The sequence below is a fragment of the Struthio camelus genome, chromosome 22, assembly GCF_040807025.1.
Source record: "Struthio camelus isolate bStrCam1 chromosome 22, bStrCam1.hap1, whole genome shotgun sequence".
NCBI classification, from domain to species: domain Eukaryota; kingdom Metazoa; phylum Chordata; class Aves; order Struthioniformes; family Struthionidae; genus Struthio; species Struthio camelus.
Window position 1 is genome coordinate 3931127 of NC_090963.1, and position 20973 is coordinate 3952099.

Genomic DNA, 20973 nt, shown 5'->3' on the forward strand with positions numbered 1-20973 from the left:
CAGCAGAGCAAGACACTGATTTCTGGTTTGTTTGTCCCTGCTTCCCCCTCCTCCGTCCCCCGGAATTTTTTTTTTCCCAAAAATAAATGCCCAAGGATTTCTTATTTTGGGAGCAAGGATGTATTATAACAACCATTCTTTCATATTCTTCTGAGAAGTGCTTTCTCCTCTGCTATTACGGGATCTCATTCACGGACCGGAAGAAGGTGGGCTGGGTACTTTCTGGAAGGGGGAATTTCCTTTGACTGTAGAGGGGTAGAAGAGCAAATGGCAAACCAGTGTTTGATCACTCCGATTCCTTGATCAGGCCTTGTCTGTAGGGAGGGGAGATTTCTTTAACATCCTATAGTTGGGATCAGAATGAAGGATGAGGAGTGTAAACCTAAAGAGCTAAGAAGTCTGGATGGTTTTGGTCAGCTTTCAGACAGCACTATGCCTATTTACATTGTTTTCATAAAGCACAAATATTCCGATTTACAGATGCTGTCCCTGTTATTAGAAGAGGGGTCTGTTGCCTCTGCAGGTGACCCTTGATTATAATCTCAGTGCTTGATGGTATCTGGTATTTTGTCCCTCTGTTCCCCAAAGAAATCCCTTATTTGCCTCTCCCTCCCCCAAAGGTGCCAACCGACAAGCAGATGTACTGCAAAAGGGATACTGCAGCCAAAACACTGCTGTTTTATTTTGAATTAAGTCTTTTGGAGCTCTCTTCGTACTAAAATATTTTTATTTTCTTTGTACAACATACAATCATGTACTCTTAACAGAGATTTACTTTAAAGAGAAGAAAAAAATCTGGAAGTATTCTTTAAAAAAAATACACGAAAATCTTTATTAATAATCCTGTATTTTTACTGATCATGTTTGAATGTCTAAAAAGACTTTATTGTTCTAATTATCCAGATGTATGTTTGTAAAATAGCTCTTTTATGACTTAGCTGATAAGGTTGTATGTTTCTGGAAATAAATATTGGTCACTTAAAAAAAAATCTGTTTTCAGGATCTGGGAAATAGAAAATTTAAGCGTTTCAAATATCATTAAATAAGCTTAAAGGAAACAAGTTTTGTCTGCTGGGTTTTTTGGGGGGTTGTTTTGTTTTAATTGCCTATAGCATTTGGCAGGACAGACTGTTGCAGAGAGAAAAGTTGATGGGCAGAGGAAACTTCCATTTGGTACAAATGACCTTTCAGAATCTGTTGATGCTGTTGCAAACGTGGGCATCTTTTTCTCCCAGTTAATGCATTTTGTAACACAGTTCTTATTGATTAGTAGCTCTTCCTTGGAAAAAGTGAGAGAGAGCGAGAGAGAGGTCCTCCTGCCGGTGGCAGCAGTGATGCCCTGCTATGCCTAGCTTCGTGCGGACTCAGCCTGTGCGCAGTTGTGGCAAAAGATTTCATGCTGCTGTTGTGAGAGACAGCGATGCTTTTGTTGCCTGGTCAAGGTGAAACAGTTCTGTAGCTCCAAGCCCCAGATTCTTCCTCTCCTGCTGTGCTGTCTCCTGCTAGTCTCGAGGAAAGAAACGTTCAGGCCGGGCAAATAACTTATGTTGTAGTTGATGAGTTCACTCTAGCCATCCTCATCTCGCCCCCCTCCTAACCTCGCGGGTAAGTACAGCGCAAAAAAAGGATGTTTCTGGACTCAGCAGTCTTCCCGCTTAGGGCGCTTCTTCCATCAGTGTATCTCACTTTGTGGGTCTTCTCCAAATGTCTGTGTCCAGGATCATCATTTTAAAAAAGAAAAACATCCCCAGAAGTCTGCTGAATCTCAAGAGAATTTAATCAAATGTTAGAAATTAGGACATCTAAGGTGTTGTGTCCAGACTTTCAGAGATGACTGTACCGTGACCTGGTGAGTATCTAGACCTCTTCTGAAGTCATGTGTGCCTCCTTAAAAGTATTGAGTACAGTTCCAGTTCAGTCAGTAATCAAATGTTTCTGTGCCTGTCACACAGTAGACCTGTACTACTTTGATTCTATGTGTCAGTGTAGTCTTACAGCAGTCTTAGCTGAGGGCTGTAATCCAAGAGGGGTGTGTTTGTATATACTGTGTAGTATAAGGAGTATCATGATAAGCCAGGGCAAAAGAAAGTTCATGAAATAAGTAACTGCTCTCCTCTACAGCAGAGCAGTGCTCGTTTGGGAGAAGAGCTGCCTTTTAAGCAACGATAGTGTTTAGTTCCTTCCAAAATGCAATCTTTATTGTTCAGGGAAGAATATCCCTAGGCCTCCCTGTTAGTGTTGACCAGTAAGAAGGAATCGATACAAAATATCTGACTACAAGAGAACAAGTTGGCCACTTGATGTAATTTTAAGAATGATACTTCAGGAGGTTTTCCATGGTAAGTGACCTCTTAGTTGTGTTTTGCGCAGCTTATAATGCACTTGTGGCTGTTCTGTTGGCTTTTGCAATAGTTAGGAATGACTTGAAAGTGGAATTTTTCCATTTATAGTGGATTTTCTACTTACGTGCAACCCCCACTGTTACTTCACTTTTTGTTTGTTGATATCTCACGCTTCACATCACTAATCAATTGAATGAGCACTTCAAAAAATCCACGATAGCTCATAATGCTCTGGCCCATCTAATCGCCTCGGACAATGAAATCAGAGCAGTGAGTTTGACTTTGTTTCGAGTCACTTTTGTGTTCCCGTGCTCCTGCGCTTTACCTGCTGTAGGGGTTGCCTTTGAGTTTCTAATTTGGCATTTTTAAACCCAACCAGAAACGTTATACCCTCTAATTAAATAAGTTGATTTTATTAATTTATAAGCGTTCTCTTGTTTTTAAAACCAAATCTAACTATTTGGACGTTAGGAACTGTCAGACGTAGCCTTTCAACGTGATGCTATAGCTTAGTATCTTGCAATTTTCATTATTAAGTCTTGCTGGACTAATTTTGCCTGTGAAGCTTAACGGCAAGCTTTTACTGTTCAACTAAAAGGTTGCAGCTTTATATCAAATGTCTTTCGGATTCCATTGGGCTTAGATGATAGTTTGCTAGTGTTTTGACTTTATAGATGTCTTTTGGTTTTAAGTAGTTTGATTTCTTCGAGCAAGACCTTCTTGAGACTGACTTCTGTGGAGCAGTCACGAAGACAGTGGATACGTGTGAAGTGATGTGTGTAGTAAAACAAGACGCTCATTTTTTTTCCTCTCTGGACTCTGCTCTGTTTTACCAACTTAGAGCTTCTAGAAGTTGAAACTTCCATCCTGTGCTTGACAGCCCTTGCCTCCTTTTTACAAGATATGGGATAGAGTGCTTACAGGGCCAGGCACGCAGCAGAAACTATGTTTTCCTGCTTTGTCTATTGGTGTGTGGGAGCACTTGAGGCTTTTCGTTTCCATCCATTTGCTGTTCTTTTTTTCTTCCAGTAAGATAGAAATTTGAAAGAGAAGCACAACTGAAAGTTGCTGTTGAGGGAACTTGCAGATTTTTTAATAGGGAACATCTGTTTGAAGAGTTTTATGCCAGGGCCTCTGTTTTGTTGTACTATCTGCAGAGGATACTTGACGTGCATCCCTATCATTTAGTGGTGTTCCCGTCCCTACCTTTTGACTTCTCTGGTAAGTGATGTACTCATATTTCTGATAAATGAGCTGATAAAACATAAATGAATAAGAAACCAAAACAGAAAACAAACAAACAGAGACTAATTCTGGTATTTTTCCAAATGTTTAGACTTTTCTCTCTCTTTCTCTCTCGCTCTGTCTCTCAAACACATACACTCTGTGTCTCTCTCTCTCTTTTTTTTTTTTTCTTCTGCAATATGTATGGGAAGCTCCTTGAGAGATTACTTTATTATAATTAGTAATCTGAGCTTTATTATGCTTCCCTAATGATGCTGTCTGTGTTTTGCCTATTTAAATATTATTTTATAAGTTCCCTTTACTGCACTGCTGTAAATAAATGATTCAAAATAAACAACTCAGGTTTTGCTTTGTCTTCTCCTGCCCTTGAATCCCAGCTAGGGATGGGAGAGAACCGTACTGCATCTTTTAAGGCTCCTCCGCATACGAGATCGTGGAATCAATCTCTCCTTGCTGCCTGCCGTGGACAGAGAAGGACAACGCGAGAGAGGATTCCAGGAGCCTTATTTCATGAGTGTGTGTCGTTTCTGGGTTACGTTATTTGAAGCATTGCGATCATGTGGCATGGCTCCCAGGAACATTGGAGGGTCTGGTAACATCTGTCTGTTAGTATATCTAATGTGGTAACGCCCGAGAGTTTCAGTCAGGACTAAGGACTTCAGTGCGCTACAGGCTTCACAAGACCATTTTCTGGGCAGGAGAGCTTGGAGTCTGAGTGAAGTTGCACTGTGCTTGGGGATGTTGAGGTGCAGACAGCGCTAGCTGTGTCATGCATCTCCTGTGCATTCCCTTTTTCGTGGAGTGATCCTCTAAGTCTTTGCCTGTGTGTATTTGCCAGGCTTGCTTGTACACCCAGGGATCCCTGTTACTTTTTGAGCAGTTAGGAAGACAGTTCTGTCCCTCACCGCCATCCCGAATGGCAAAAGAAGAATTTTTTTTCTGCTTATTTCTAGAGAACGTCTTTGATGACGGTGGCTTTTGTATTTTCTGAGGACAGTCTGTAGACCACCTTCTCTTCCTATCGATTAGTCAATGGATTTGGGGATTTTTTTATTGTTGTTTTTCTTCCCTTAAAATATTTAGGAAGTTTGGACTAAAATGGAAGTTGTCTAATCTGTGGCATGTATTCTCTGCCAGTTGGTCTGATTATTGTGAGTGAAGATAATCACCAGAGGAACAGATCCAGCCAGAGCACAGCTCACAAAAATTGAAAGCTTGGATGCGTCCGCTTTAAGTGTGATCCAACATTTAGATGGTAACTGCCTGAGTGTAATGGTACAGTATGGTACTGGCATCTAGTGTACATTTGTGTTAAGACGTCAGCTTAGTGAGTCTTAAACTTCTTAGACCCCTATGTTTTAAAGAGGAGGGTCGTGGCTGCTGGGGTTCAGGCGGCCAAAAGGTTTGATGCGGCTGTGCGCTCTGCCCTGGAAAGGCGGGAGCAGCGCTGCTCAGAAAGTGAGAGAAGTAATGAAGTAGGGAACCAGCACTGCTACTGTGCGTGTGACTTCAGAGCCATTCTGCCGAGGTCAAAGCATTGCAGATGGGTTTCCAACCCCGTTGACTGACTTGGCCGCTTCTCGGAAAGTAATCCCGGCAGCAAGGTGTCTTGCACAGCCATCATCTTTGCTTGACCTGACTCTGATTCTCCTCCGTAGCGCAGAGCAATACGCTGACAGCACTCGCTTCTCCTTCAGCCAGCGAGCAGCTATTCTCCCTTTCCTCCTCACCAGATGGGAGTTTACAGCTGCAAATCATCAGTTGGGCTTTTGGCAGAATAAAATACCCTAAATCTCTCTGCTGCTTGCTTGAACTGGTTTGTTTGTTTCCAGATGTCTGTAGCGCTTACTCAGCCTGAAGTATTTTCCCTGATCAATATTTTAACCTTCTTGTTGATATTTACTCAGTGCTGCTGAATAAACTGCATTAAGTGGAACTCCATGGATGGGAGAGTAAATCTGCATTTCTTTCCGCTCTCTGGAGGTTTTGCAATAATTCATATTATCTGAGGTTATTGTTATACTAGCATATTAATGAGCGTGTTTTCCTTCCTTGGAAGCTTCAGTTCAGATCCCACTTCTGGTCCTAAAACAACATACTCAGTTCTGAATTAGCATGAAGAGGAGAAAGCTTTGTGGTCTCCTCTTGCCAGCACTAGGTTGAAAGAAAACTTTCACTTTAGTTTTATAAAGCTATATTTAATACAACTCTGTCTGTCCTTCCTTGACCTTTGTGATGCGAAGGACATTAAGCCCTTCTCTGTGGGTCTTTATTTCATTTTTAAATCCTGCTGGATGCTTCTTCCCCTCCTACTTCTCCCCTCTTCCTTTAAAACTCTGAAGTCTAATTAGACGGTACTGAGCAGAAGAGAAATCCCTTCCCTTTTCTCCAACAACTCTGGTGTTGCTTACTATTCAACACAAGCAGCTGATTATAGAACTGCCTGTTCCCTGTTCTGCTGTGCATGCCCTTTACCTAGTGTTTCACCTCCAAATATTGAATTTTTTTGTGTGTGTAACTTCCATCCTGGAAGAAGCAGGTTCACAATGTTTTGAAAGCCTCTCTGTCCCATTCATCATCATCATTTTAGTGGATGCATGCAGCAAAAGTCAAATAGCCTCAATTGTATCTGATATTGAACTCATTTTTTTTTTCCTCTCTCCACAATTTCTTTATTCAGCTATAATAAAACTATCCCTGTCACTGCTGAGCTATAGCTCATCTGTCTGTCTCTGTACGATGGGCTCTGCGTCTGGTCTGGAGCTGACCAAAAAATAAAAAAGCGTATGTGGGGCAGAATAGCATCCGTCTACCTTAAAGCAAAACAGAACAAGAAATGATTCAGTGTTTCTTCCGTACTGCTGACATGGTAGCAGGTAGCAGCTGCAGCCCACCTGGGCTGCCAGTGACTGTAGGTGTCCCCCTTAAGTCATGTGTTAGCATCAGAGAGCTCCTAGTGCCTTAGCTGGTATTGGCAAAGGAGCAGAGAAGGAGTCCAGTTGTCTTGGCCTGTCTGTCTTCCTGGTAAGCCTGATCCTCCAAGGGCATGTGTTCCTGTGTTGGGATCTGCATCGGAAGTGTGTTCAGGGGGCAGTGCCTTGCTTGAGCTGCTCCTCTGGGATTCGGCTCTGAATTAGGAACATGCATAAGCGACCTGGGGGTTGGATTCTCAGCCAATCTCAGTCTTTATTCAGGGAACTGTGCTGATTCACGCCATCCTAGGCCTGTGCCTTTGTCTGCACTGCCTGCTTTCTTGAAACTCTACAGAAGTTCTCGTGCTGGAAAGTATCTTCAGATACATCTTGCAGATGAGAAACGTCAACAGCAGATGCTGAGAGCTCTACTGGGAAAAGCATCTGCTGCTTCCAGCGAGCTCGGTGCATGGATAGTGCAGCTCTGAGACGAGTGAGCGCAGGGTGGCCCCAGTTCCCTGGGAAACGAGAGAGAAAAAACAGGTTCAGCATCACTGAACGCTATTCCCCTGTAGATGAGAGGCTTCATAAACTGGTGGATATTTAAGAATAAAACTAATTTGTCCCCGAGTAAGTCCTAGTCCAGCGCTGGAGTTCTCTGCATCCGTTGCAAAGCTGTGACAGAGCCAATGCTCTTCCCTGGCTCAGAGGGCATGTCTGTCACTGTCAGAGCCCTGAATAGCTGAATCAGGGTCTCCTCATCCTCTGACTGTGTCCTGAGTCCCTGGGTCGCTCTGCTGATGAGATCTCTGAAGTCAGTTTCGTTCTTCATTAGCCCCTTTTCTTAATTGTTTCTCACCTAAAAGTCTCTTAAATCCTTTGCTTTCACCGCATTTCAAAGAAAGGTTGTATGGGCTGGAGGATTTTTTTTTTTGCCTTCCTTTTTAAGTGACTGCTTTTATTTTACTTTGGTGAGTGAATGAAATATGTACAGAAGAAAACATCCTTTGATGGCAGTAATTACAAAGAAGCAAACACCAAAAAGCAAGGAACATTAAGATCTAAATTAAGAGGAGCACTTTGCAAATGCTCAGTCCAATATTTATTATTGCCTGAAGAGGATAGAGCTCATGGGTAAAGCACAGGCCTGGGACTACAGAAGACCCGGCCTGAGCGTTGGGTAAATCTGCGTTCCTGGCTGCAGAACAGCACAACGAAGAAACGCCGGTGGCAGCCTCCGCGGTTGTTATTTCAGCGTTTACGTGGTCCAGCCTTGATCTCGTGACCACGCGCCCTCCTGTCGCGCTTTGCTCCCGTGAGCGATCTGGCAAGGGTGCATCTTCACGCAGCGAAAAGCTTTGGAGCTCCGGGTCCTTCGGGGGGGGGGAGGGTTGTAAACACAGTGTCTTCGAGACTTGTACAGCATTAGCCTCTTCAACGGGCACTACGAGTATCCCCCCCCAAATTTCGCATCAGGATCACAGATGCTGTTTTCTGACTTTGGCTCTTTTAAATTTGCACACGTTTTCTTTTGCATAAAGAAGAGCGAAAACAAACTGTTCCACAAAATGTTCCCTATCTATCTAACTCATCCTACTAAGTTGTTTGAGCCACCTAAAAATATATATATAATTAGATGGGGGGTTTTATGTAACTACCACAAGATACTTACTCCACTAATGAGTTCCTTCAAAGCTGTTCTTACCTATAAAATCTTCCAATTTGGATATGTTCTGTTACCAATAGAAAGTTGTTATGAACCGTAAAGAAAAAAATCTGGCACATATATAATAGATTTATTTTTTATATTTCAATCAAATGAGAAATCTTGCCTTTTGTAATGTCTTTTATCCCTAGAAATCTCGCAATACTTCATGCATTTGACTGACTCTTTTTACAGTAGTACTGTTATTTACTCTGCTGCTGAAATATAGCCACCTATGAAGATAAATGTAGCGGTTGTTTAAATGATTCACAACACAACTTCATGTCAATTTAAGATTAGAGCCCCTCTTAGTGCAACTGAAAGAGAAAGGGTAATTTAATTGCTGAGATATATCATATGCAGGGAGGTGAACAGTGGGATTACTGATGGTGGCTTTTCCCCCTCCATGTTTGGATTTATAGACGTTAGATTGTTGCATGGAACAAAGGCTGGTAAATGCTTTTTGTGAAAATAGGGGCCGGCTGAGCCCTGTGCAGCACTGCCGGCTTGCGCATACCCTGCCTGGACACGGCTAGGAAAGCTGCTGCTGGGGAAAGCGTGTTTTGGGCTGGATGGAGCTGGACTCGTAATAGTGCAACTATTGCTGTGAGTTCTTGTTTTGGACGGTGAAGTCATCCATTGTCCAAATTCATCTAATTTTTTCCTGAGCCCTGCCACCCTTTAAAAGCACCTCAGCCGCGACTCCGGGAGGAGAGCCTGCAGGGCGCTCGGTGCAGCGGGGAAGGGCGCTCTGCTGCGGGGGCTTTTCGAGCACCTTTCTGCCTCTGAGCTCCCCAGGACGGACGCTGCCCATGGGGCTTTCTGGTGGATCAGGGCCTCTTTCCTGTCTTTCTGTGACCCCTATTTTAAGCGGGATCCCGAAGTCCCTGTAATCTTGGAATTTATATTTTCACAATGACAATAGTTCCTTCCACAAACAGGATTTTTTAGGTCATCATACACCCTTGCTTTTGCAGGCAACAGTGTCAGATAACCTCACTCAAAAAATGACCAAACTGTATTTTAAACTAGCTGGATGGCTTTGCTCCCCTGTCTCTGCACACGCACGTGCCTTTTATCAGAAGGCCACTTCAAAACATCTCTTTTATGGCTAGAATTCCTTTTATTTCCAAATCAAACCAAATTTATTTGCAGACAGCCTCTTGCCCGTTTGTTCCCTTGCAGAATTATCTCAAACACAAAGATCCCAAAAGGTTTTAAATACAACGCAACTATCTCAGAGAGTGGAGAGAGCAAAAGAAATTGGAGATAATTGGAATGCAGCTATCTTTGTTCAAACTGGGATGCCTGGGACGTTCAAGAGCAGGGGAGGAGGAGAGAAAGGGAGAGGGAGGAAGGCTCAGCCGGTCCGCCAGGCTGTCCTGCGCTGCCCGGGCCGGGACTCCCTGGCGGGGCTGCTGCTGCTGCCGTGGCGCAGGCAGGCCTCCTCCGCCTCGACCGGGCTGCAGGTTTGCCCCAGCCTGGGCAAGGCTAAGGGGGAGGCTTAGCGTTGCCCCGACCTGCAGCGTGTCGGGCAGCCCATCTGCCTTGCTGCTTTCCGGGGGCCCCCAGGGCCGCAGACATCTACGCGGGCAGCTCTCTCCTGGGGTTTGCTCTCCGGCTTTTAGCTGCTCGCCTGCTGTAAGCTGGCTGAGATGCCCTGACTTTTGTGATGCAACAGATTTATTTTATGCCAGAAGATGGCTCAGAATGATTTTTGAGGCAAAGGGCTCATATTAACTTTCCAGGTCTTAAGTTACCTTTTAAGAGTGTAACAACAAGGCTGCAACTCCAATAATTGCCTGAACGACTTTTGGCCATGCAGAGGCTTATCTATCCCATGCAGATGCCTTTAAAGAAAGCAGTGAGGTTTCATAAGCAAACCCCTCCAAAGGCAGAGGTGGCGGTGGAGGGGCGGGGGCGCGAGAAGGATGAAGCATGTTGGGCTCCTGCCTGCGAGGGGCATACAAAGGAGTCCTGCTGGCCTCGGCTGTAATCAGCGCCGAGTTGAGAGGTAGGCTGTGCCCGTGCTGCACTTGCAGAGTTTGTCCAGAGGCTGCGCGCGGTCCTGAAGCGCTCCCAAGCTCTTTCCGCCAGGCCTGTGCGTGTGTGTGCCCCGCAGCCCAGCACCGCCACGGCCGCCTGCTTCGCCCCCCCGGGGCTGCGACAGGAGCAGAAAGCACCGCTCAGCGCGGTGCTGAGCCATGGCCCAGGCGGTTGTGAATCGAGGACCTGATGGGGGCGGGGGGGGAGACAAAAGCACGAATTAAAAGCAAATGCAGCCCAGGCATAGGGAGACGTTCTTCTGTTCTGAGAATAACAACTGCTCGGATGGGCCTGTGGGGCAGGGTCACCCGTGCAAAGGCACCGGGATCAGTCACAGAGCAGTTGACTTGTGGCAGTTGTCCTGAGGGAAATGATGTGTAAAAGGGATGAGCTCAAAGCATCCTGTGCCTGTTACCTATGTATCTTATGAGTAATTTGTCTCTGAAGCAGAGGCGGGTTTTTTTTCCTCCTGTGAAGTTGATTCTTGTCCTCCTGCTTTTTTCTTTTCAGCAGGAGAGAAGATGAATTTCTGACAAATAACAGTTCATTGCTTTTAATGCAAGAGTCCAGTTAATTGATGGTTTAAAAGCTTTGCTTTTCTTGCTATTAAAAACAAACACACTGGAAAACAAAACTGCAGTATAGCACAGAGGAGGCTGGAACGTTGCAGCCTACGGGGACGCTGCTTAGGGAACTGGCCCCATCTTGTGCTGTTTCTCATCTCTGAGCTACAGGACAGGTCCTTTCTGTCCCACTCCCGCTGGTTTGCCAGCTCTAGGTGATGTCTCTTGACCAGTACACCTTACAGCTTGGGGCACAAGGAGGAGACTGATCTTTATTTTGTAGATTTTAGGAGAAAAGCAGCTCACCCTGTCCTTCTCAGGCAGGGCAGAAGGAGAAGAGGCACAGGGAGAGGCAGGGCCCGAGCTCGTAGCAGGGGGTCCCAGAGCAGCGGATGAGCTGGGGTGCGCGTAGGGGGGAGTCGCAGCCCTTCCACACATCTCATGTCCCTCCCAGGGGTGCCTGGTCTGGGCTCAGTGATGCCGGTCCCTTCGGGAAGCAGCCGCTGCTGTGCCCCACTGCCCCTGCCCTCCCTTTCTCCATGCCAAGGCCCTCACCCTCCCTCCGCCCTCTATCCTTCCCTTCATCCCAGCCCTCCCTGCCTCCTTCCTGTCCTCCATCCCAGGCCCCCTGTCCTCCTTCCACCCCCACTCCTGCCCTCCATGCCTCCATCCCCAGGTCCTTGCCCTCCCTCCATCCCTGCCCCTTGCCTTACCACCCCTCCTCCCTTCCAGTCTTCCATCCCTCTGCCTTCCCTCCATGCCTCCCTCCCTCCCCAGCCTCCTGCCCTCCCTCTCCCCATCCTCGGCTGCCCTCTGCCCGCGGCAGCCCCGGCGCCCTCCCTCTCCGCCCGCCGGGCGCCCCCCGCCCCGTGCAGTTCCCACGCTCGCCGCCGGGGGCCCCGCAGCCGCCGCCGCCGCCGCCGCCGCCGCCGCCGCCGCCGGAGCGGGGCCGGGGCCGGAGCCGGAGCCGGAGCCGGAGCCTCCGCGGGCAGAGCCGCCCCGCGCCGCGCAGGTAGGATCCGCCGTGGGCAGAGCAGCGAGGGAAGGGGCGGGGGGGCGCCGCGGAGCCGCCTCCGCACGGGGCCGGGGGCGCCCCGGGCGGGTCTGCCGCCCCCAACCCGCTCCCGCAGGCAGCGGCCGCGCCGGGCTCCGGTGGGCAGAAACCGGGGCGCTGCGGAGCCGCCGTGCCCGGAGCCCCCGCGGCCGCGGCGGAGCGAGGTGCGAAGCGGCGCCGGGCTGCGGAGCATCGCTGCCGCCGCTCCCTCCCCGCGGCGGGGTGGTCGCACTTGCAGCAGGACTTTCTCGCCAGCCCCTTCTGACGGATTGTCTGCGGCCGTAGGGTTTCGGGGGAGGAAGAGTTGGAAAATACCCTAGTTAGCCTGCGGTAGAGCTGAAGTTCAAGGAGTGCGGGCCGGGGTGGGGAGCGGGGGTGGTTTAGCGTGGCCGCAACTCCTATGGATTGCCTGGAGACAATTCCCGGGCTGCCTGCGGTACGTCCAAGTGTGTGGTAGACATCTGCACAGGAGAGAGGAGCGGGGCTGGCTGGAATGGATGCTCCCCATGCACTTGCACGTTGCTATATTCAGAGCCTGGCTACAGTCGCTGGCGGTGAGGAAAAAGCTCCTTGATAGGCATTTTCTCAGTCTTTCGATTGGAAAGAAAAGGTCAATTGTTCTGGATTTCCGTGGAGTTATTTTTGTGAAGGATTTGTCCTGCAAATGTATACAGTACTCATTGTATGGGCAGAGGTGCAGGTTTGATTCACATATGGACTCTTTAATGAGCAAGCAGTGTTAATTGTGGGGAGTGGGGGCAAACTCCGTGTAGAAATCTCTCCCTAGGCCCAACTTTATTCTTGGTTATTTGTGCATTAACTCTGGCATGCCCTGCAGCTCTGCATAGGTAAGACTTGCCACGAGGACTGTTCACCTGTCATCATTTATCGGGTTTCTCTCTTTCACTCCCTGGTAGGGTTGAGCCCCCAGGTGTAACCCTTGATGAAGTTAACCTAACGCAGCTGTGGCACTGGAGCCAGGTTTGTTGCATTTGCCCTATTTAGTGCCTTTGGGATGAGGTGCTGCTTGCTGGAAGACCCAGAGCTACTTCCTGCCTCCCTGGAGGCCTTCTGCTAGGGATACTGATGATAGCTGGCTCTTCTTGCTACCGCATCCTGGGAGATATTCCTCCTGGAGTCCTGGCAGGCACCTGCTGCCCCGTGCCAGCGCTGTGAGGGGGCCCCGCAGCAGGAAGCAATCCCTCTGTCTCACTAAAGTGAGACAGTCCTTTCTCCCAGAAGATGTCCAGCAGCCTGTCCTGGCTGGTGTGACCACTGCGGTTAAGTGAAAGCGGAGCCTTCCCCTCTTGCCTGGACGGGGAGGCAGCACCTACAGCCGCTGAGAACGAGCGTCCCCATGGGGTCCCCTGCGCTCCTCTGGAGCCACTGCTAGTGGAGAGCAGCTGATTGCGTGACCGCGTCCTGGACGCTAGGACCTGCGTGTGCTCACAGGTAGGAGGTGGAAGCTAACTCTGCTCCATCGTGTGCTGCCATGGCTGGCTTGCTTGCTTGCTTCTCCTTTTCACATAATGGTAGAAGCGTGCACTTTGAAAGCAATCTGTAGTAAGGCTCCCATGGTGCCAGAGCATTTTTAAAGTCTCTCGATGCAAGTCTGCTTTAGTATTTATGCATATTAGGCTGTGTATTTGAAGGGAACCATCTGGGTAGAGAAAGGGATGAGAAGCCGCTGAACCTTTCCCCACTGGTTTCCATTTCAGAGCGGGGCCTGATTAGTAAAGCCCAAAGTTGGGAAAGTTGCTGTGTGGGGCTGTTGCTGGTGTGCAGGTGTCTCTTGCCCCGCATGTGGTGTTGGTTAACGCCTGGGTAAGGACCTGCACCTGGGAGAGGAGGGAGCAGGAGCTGGCAGGCTGCTGAGCAGAAAGGGCTTTAGACTGTCAGCTTAGCACAGCAAGCGAGAATGCTCTTTTTTTTTTTTTTTTCTTTAAACAGCCATTTCCCTTAACCCTTTTTAGGCTGGCTCCTCGTGGGCACCCTGCTCATGGTGGGGGGAGCAGGGTACGTGAAGAGTGAGCTTGGAGATGAGGTGTTGTGGAGGGGGAGCAGACCGGTGAGACTCCCAGTGTCCCGCCTGGGCGAGGGAGAGAGCGAGCAAGGCGGCTGCAGTAAGGCAGGAAAGTCTCCTCTCCCCCAGGGAAGAGCCACCTGTGAAAGGCTAGCTCTCAGCCAGGGGTTTTAGAGTAGCTGTCTGCAGCTCTCGGCAGTACCCGTGCTGCTGCCGCCTACAAGTTTCTTGCTGGAGGTTTCCTTTGCAAGCGTCTGTGTGAGGAAGATGAGCCAAGGAGTCATGTGGGCTGGCAAGGGCCTAAATACTGAGATGCCAGAGAGCATGGAGCAATCGGTGGATGAACAGCAAGTGATTCGAGGGAGCTGGTTTCCAGAGGAACAGCAAGGCGGGTATGTGCAGAGCTCCCTCCAAACCACCGTGTGATCCCAAAGCCAAGTGGTGTCAGGAAATCCCACCCCCACTGGTGCGTGCGCGCGCTTGTGCCGATTTCTTTGCTCCGCAGAACAGCAGCGAGTGAGCTTAAAACTCACCCAGGACTTGGGGACGATCCTCTGCTAGATGGCAGTCGGTTGTATTCGTTCTGGTTGGGAGGGCTCTGCCTGCAATGTAGGATCTCTGCTTTCTGCCAGGAGGGCTGCCTGGACCGTATTGCTTTAGACTGCTCTTTCCCTAGGAGAAGCAGCTGGTTTTGGGGGTGATTAGGCCAGGGGAGAGCCTGGAGAGGGCTCAGGCCCCTTGGCTGCAAGTGCAGTAGTATGTTTTCACAGGGTGCCCATGCAGGATGGGTGATGACGGGTGCGGGGTGACAGAAGTGGTAAATGCCCAGAAAATATGGAAAGAGGAGACTTCACTGTGCAAGAAGCTTCATCTTCCTTGAAGGCGGTTTAAGCTTTATTCTGTGTTCAGTCTGGACTAAGGATGTGCAGGTGGTCAGTGTCTTGGCCTTTTTAAGGCTTGCTGACGTGGCTGTGTTGTGGATATTGATCCTCATCGACTTGGGGAGGAGTTCTTCATGCGCAGTGCTTGTTAGGGTCAAATCTTATTTATTTTCTATGCTTTTTAGGGAGGCAAGCAGAAGGCGAGACAGAAGTCTCTGCAAGTCTTCTCAGAAATGTTTTTTTTCTGCAAGGGGCTTCCAAGGCAGCACGCACGAGGTGGAGTAGCTGTTAACACAAGGAGCCTCTTGCTGTGCACGAAGAGGAGGAACACGCTGAAATTCTGGGCTAGCGAGACGAGAGCACCTTGAAGGCTGTCCCTTAAACTTGATTTCTTAGTATCGCTCCCATCAATGGGATGTTAGCGCCTTCATAATGAAAGGCTTGTATAGGAATAGAAAACTTGGTGTTTGTCATGGGGGGGAAAGATTGCTTTCTACAGAGAAAAGGCCACCAGTACTAGTGCGAGGTCACTTCAGTGCTGGGGAGACTGCAAACTCCAGTTCACCTGACCACGCGCTCTCAGGGGAAATACTCATGCTGTTGTGGGTTCTCCGACAAGAAAAATGGGGGACTTGAGGAGAGAAAAGAAACCGCAAAATATACGAGAAGGTCATGAGCAGTTCTAAGGCTCTCCATAATAATAAAGAGCTGCTTTTTGAGTTGCTTGTCCTGGCACCTGTGGAGGAGGATGGTAACTTTGGACTTGGTTCCCTAATGCTTAAGGGTGGCTGAGGCAGTTACCTTGAAGGAGAAGGTGGAGGAAAATGCAGTAAGGAGCAACTGGAGCAGGGTTGTTTCCATATTGGGTCAATGCTGAGTGGCTTGGTGGGCAGAGCAGAGGTGTCAGGTGTTTCAAAGGCTATCAAGGGACCCGGCAGTAGGAGCTGGGAGGCTGCCTGTACTTCAGAAAGCTCATCTACTGTGGATAGTGCTAATGTAGGCAAAGCAGATAGTGTAGGACTCCTCTAGTACTCTTCAGCCATACGTCTCCAGGTGCCTTACAAAAGAGATGGGAAAGGAGGCTTAGCCGTGATTTACGTGGAGAAAAACCGATGTCTGGAGAGCTCTGCCAAACGAGGTGAGCTGGATGCAGAAGCCGTTAGCGGGCGGGTTGTCCTGCGCTTTGCGTGCTAACTGCTCTGCCTGGGTGGGAAGGCGCGCTGGGCCAAGCGCGAGTCTCCTGGGCGGCTGGGGCGTCGTGTGGCCTGGGGAGCAGCGTGCGCGGGCGTCCGACGTCCAAGGGCAGCGCTGCCGAGCGGGGGCTCCTGGAGAGGCGCGAGGAGCTGTGGCTGAGGGGAGAGGGGTGGTGTTTCCCTGCACCAGGGTGCTGACGAGATCCACCCTCACGGTAAATCAGCAGTGATTGAGCTCTTTAAAGAGGAAGTGATGGACCAGAGGAAGGAACCTGGGGGCTGTAAATCGGGAGGACCAGGGTGGCTCATCGGAGGGCCCTGAGGTCAATAAAGTGTGAAACAGCAGCAGGTGTTAACATGAAGGGGACAACTCTTCCTGCTTGCTGGAAAGGTAGGAAGGCAGGGACCCACACAGATGACGGGAACTGGCAGTTGCAGCAGGAACAAGCTCGGGATGCGATGCCTTTGCAGAAATGGAGCAAAGGAAACCTGAGGAAGAGCTGGGATATGAAGCAGGTGAATTTTGCCTCCCTTCTGTGCCAGCCGGATGCCCTAATTAGCACTCAAATATTCGAACAGGTCTAACCGTGGGGGTCAAATCACCGTAGTGTCTGTGGAAAGGCATGGGTGTGCAGGAGGGAAAGCTACTTATGCTGCTGTGGTTCGGAAGGATAATAAAACGGGAGCCAAAAATGTACCAGTGGACCTAATTTATTTGGTTTTTTTCATGAAGCTTTTCATTAGATCCCTCCAAAAGATACTATTGTAGGAAGTAAATAACAGAAAGTGGGCAATAAATAGCTACAGGGTCAGGGCAGAGCCTGGTGCCGGCTTACCTAGTTAAGCGGTAGTAAATAGAACTGTAACGCAGGAGCGCTGATGGGAGCACGGATGGGTGATTATGTGAAGGTTCCTCGCATCGAGGCTGGAGTTATTTACTGTCTTTAATGATTTGGAGGTGGAAATGGGTCAGAGCTGGGTGAGAGCGAGAGCGTGCCAACGGAAAGGGCTTGCCGGCTGGGCGACCCGGCTTTGGGCGTGAATTGCGAGGGACGTGGCTGAGCCTTCCCAGGTGGATGCGCTCCCTCTTTACCATCTGGGGGGGCCTTTCCGTGGATTTTTCAAGGGGATAGATATCCTGTTAATTACTTATCAGAGAAGGAGATCTAAAGATATAAGCCGTCTATGCACGTGGGTGACTTCCTATCCAGATCTGCATTGCTTCTTACTCAGAGACTTGGGAAGTGTTTGCAGCGTTGGAAGGGGAGGGAGTTATTAAGCGCCTGAAGTGCGGTGTGCGACGAGGCTGTGGTCCCACGGTGGTGGGAGGGAGATTAGAGAGCCTGGAGGATTCACGTTTCTGCTTGGTTGCAAATCCCTGAGCTGGGTCCCGGTCAGGTGACAGGGGAACAATATTTATTCTGACCATCCTTTGCATGGAAGCAGCTGCATAAAGCAGTATCCAGGCAGTGTCTGAGCTGAGCACCCGGTGAGCTATCCAGCACAAGGGGATTTTCATCTCTGCCGAGATCCGCTGCCTTCAAAGTCTGCCGAATTTATTTGCATCCTTCATGAGGGAGAGAGCCAGGCATTCGTTTTTCTCCTTACTCTCACTGTTCCTTCCCCACCCACTTTTCGGTTTGTTTATTTGGTTAGCTCAGCCTCAGCACAGCGATGTGGAAATAAAGCAGCAGAGCTTCATCTTGGGCTCATTGCATATGCGTAAATAAGAGAAACGGCGCATATTGGCAGTCCCTAGCTAGGCTAGAGTTAATGGAAATGCTTCTGTGACCTTATAAGCCCTGCTTTGCGAGGGTTAATAATGAGTCTGCAAAAACTCGCTCTGGGCACAAACAAGTCATCTGAGGTCGTAGACCCTGTGAGCGCAAAGTCATAATAATACTAATTTCCCACCCACGCGGGCATGTTCCATAAGGATTTTTGCTATTTTTGAAAAGCAGGTTTTTCCTTTCTGGCACTGCCATGCAGCGTGAGCGGGGGAAGCGGCTGGGGGCAAGCGGCTGGCGCGGCGCGGCATGCCGCCGGCTCCCTTGCAGCTCTGCCCTGGGGAGAAGAGGGGCTGTGGGTCCTTCCCGGGGCGCTCGCTGAAGCGCTTTACGTCATTAACGTTGCAGATGGAGCTGTGTGATCGCACCTCAGCTGTTGCAGCAGAGAGTCGGCTCTTTCCGCAGGATCGCGGGTCTGCACCCTTGTCTCCCCTTCCTACACGGACATCTCAATCTGTTATCAAAGATAGTCTGGGCCTGATCGTGAGGGGAGGGTTCGTTAAAAATGCGTGCAACGTTTCTGTTCAGCCTTAACTTTTTTTTTCTAACTTTTTGCTGAAAACCGGGGAGTTCTTGATTCAATGACAGAAGTTGACGTTTTTCTGAAGAGCGCCTTGCGTTTTGGTGCTAAGGTGTTGTTTTTTTTTTTTTTTTTTTTAATAGCTCTCTGGCCCTGCTCAGAGGCAGAGGGTTTGCAAGGCTAGATGTCACTGATGCTCAGATCTGCAGCGGGGTTCGTGTTGGGCATCAGCCTCGTGCTTTCTCTTTGTAGACGATGATGAGGCAGCAGCAAATTGGTGTGTCTGATAGACTTGCACTTAATGTGGCCGGTCCAGGGTGAAGTGGCGCGGCTGGGAAATACAGGCAGCCAGGGGCAGAGCTTGGCTGAGCACTCGCTAGTACAGTAGAGTTCTGCTAGTACGCAGTGCAATGAAACCTTTGCTGATTTGCAAACTGTTACGCATGCCAGATTTGTGTTTTTTCACCCCCAAAAGGTTGATCTAAATATATTTTACTCCACCCTTACTCCTTATTTACCCTCATCCTTTTCTTGTTTTGTCTCTGCTTATTTCCCGTTTTTGTTCCTCCTTGTGTGAGATCTGGTAAGAGATGTGAGGCTATCACATCTCTTTTAGACTGAAAAATGTTTGGGGCAAAGACTGTGTTAATGTTCACAGAGCATCTGGTCCTCTCCAGGTCCAATTCATCACTGTCTTGCAGTTTGCATTATTGTTCACACCAAGGGGAAGTGGGTGTGAAGCTGGAATAATAATGTTTCACACTTGCTTTGCATTGGTTTTGATATCCAACAGCATGTTAACCTATCAGAAAAGACATAAAGACATCAAGTAGTTGGAAGCTGAAGACCTACTCAGTCTAGAAATAACATGCAAATTTTTCTCAATAAGGGTAATTAACCACTATGGTTGATTCTATATCAATAGCATATTTCAATGTGTTCCTTTACACAGGGGTTGATGGAGATACTCCTCATTGGATGATAGGTGTCCACGGCGTAGCTGCTTTTAGTGAAACCTAATGGCATAACTGTGGAGAGAATGTAATGCCACCTGGTATATCTGAAGTTGGAGTCTTCGGTTTCATGCTTGGGAAATGGGGCCTTCTGGTATTATGGTTGCTGGGCTTCACTGGGGTCTTTAAAGAGACGTGGCTTTCAACGAGTTGGGCTGACATGCCTTTTGTTCTGTTCCTGCTGAGTGTTAAACAAGATTTAAGTCTCCTCAGTCGCTATTTAGTTATTGAAGAACGTCACAGCCAACACAAATGCAAACAAAACTGTCTGGATGTTTGTTTATGCAACAGATCATTAGAAAGTCTGTAGGAAAAAAATGCTCTGGTCTGTTAGATAATTAATCTGCATTTTAAGAATTGTCTAAAGACATATTTGCAAGCTAGTCCATCGAGCTGCTGCTTGTTCAGTCAATCCCCATATTTAATAGTCCCTAAGAATGCATTTCCATAATGTGTTGCAAACAGTTGAGAAATCTGCATCTTTTCTGTCTTAAGATGTCAGTGCTTGCCTATTTTCGATGATAAATTTTTTGGCTGTTGGTGAGAAATCCAGGCGTATTAGCTCCCAACTGGTAGGGCTAAGAACTGGGAGAGAGAAGCCTTCTTAAAGTAAGCCCCTGGGTCCGGATCCCCTCCAGCGCTGGATGGGTTTGCAGTTTCCATCCGGCGTCGCGTGCCGGTGTTCTGGGATGAGCCCGCAAGAGGCAGGCAGCGTCACCCGAAACGCCGGCCGGCGTGGGGAAAGCGGGCTTCGCCAGCTCTCAGAGATGTTGGCCCAGGGCCTCGCGGGTGTCGGAGAGGTGGGAACGTGCCTCCGGAAGGAGGATCGAAGGTTTGACTTCAGTTATGTCTGAACCAGCGCTGCGTTATAGGCATAACGCTGTTGGAAGCGGTGTGAAAAGCTGTAATCCTTGTGTAGTGTATTTATTCTGGCAGGAGCCCCGAGCGCGGATGTACTGATGCTGCTTGGCTCTGACTGATAGAGCTTGTTTGGTTCCCGGGAGCTGGCTTTACTGCAGCAGCACGGAGCGTGCCTTGGGACCCTCGGCTGCGTCCGCAGAGAGAGTACCCTGTTTTTGCCTGGGATCCTGGCAGCACAGAAATTCAGCTCATGGCTCAGGCCCCGTTTTGGGGGTTACTGCAGCATAATTGGCTACCCTGTTCAGCTGAGCCAAGGTAGCAGTTGACCTGCAAGCCTGGACTGTGGCAAAAGTGATGGTTTGAGGAAAGGGAGTTAAGTTTGGTCAAGTTATCTTGCGTTTACAATGGGAAAAGGGCAAAAGTATAGACAGCGTCTGTAGCAGGGCTGGCATGTGATAACTTGCTAATCCGCATTAGCTAGAGCAGGGAGTAAAACCCACGGTTCGAAAAAGGAACCGCTGGGAATCACCACGTCGAGGTGAGAAGCTGGAGTTTAATTTCGTTACCTTATCAATAACTAGCTGGTCTTAGGCTGTGTTGTGAATTCTCAGGAGCGTTAATGCTATCCTTGGCTGTCTAAGCAAAGAAATAATGAATACAAGTCGGAAGAGCATTGTGTGCAGTCATGGTATCTATACCTTAAAAATGATGCTGGCAAACTGGCAAGAGATAAGAGAAGAGCTACAAGGATGATTTGACGTCTGTAAAACATGCCGAAGAGGGAGAGACTGACGCTCCATCTGTTTCTTTTAACAAAGAGGAGGTTAA

At 48.7% G+C, this 20973-nt stretch overlaps 1 protein-coding gene across 3 annotated transcripts in view; it reads left to right on the forward strand.

Moving 5' to 3' along the window:
• Positions 1-1048: 1048 nt before the first annotated feature.
• GRIK4 (glutamate ionotropic receptor kainate type subunit 4) overlaps positions 1049-20973 on the forward strand; it is a 223356-nt gene continuing 203431 nt past the window's right edge. Inside the window, exon 1 of one of the 3 annotated variants that reach the window (XM_068916506.1) lies at positions 1049-1849. The gene's annotated coding sequence lies outside the window, so the exon portion shown is untranslated. Of the gene's footprint in view, positions 1850-11750; positions 11826-13259; positions 13320-20973 lie in introns of those variants that run through there. The other 2 variants (XM_068916508.1, XM_068916507.1) reach the window with 2 other exon arrangements.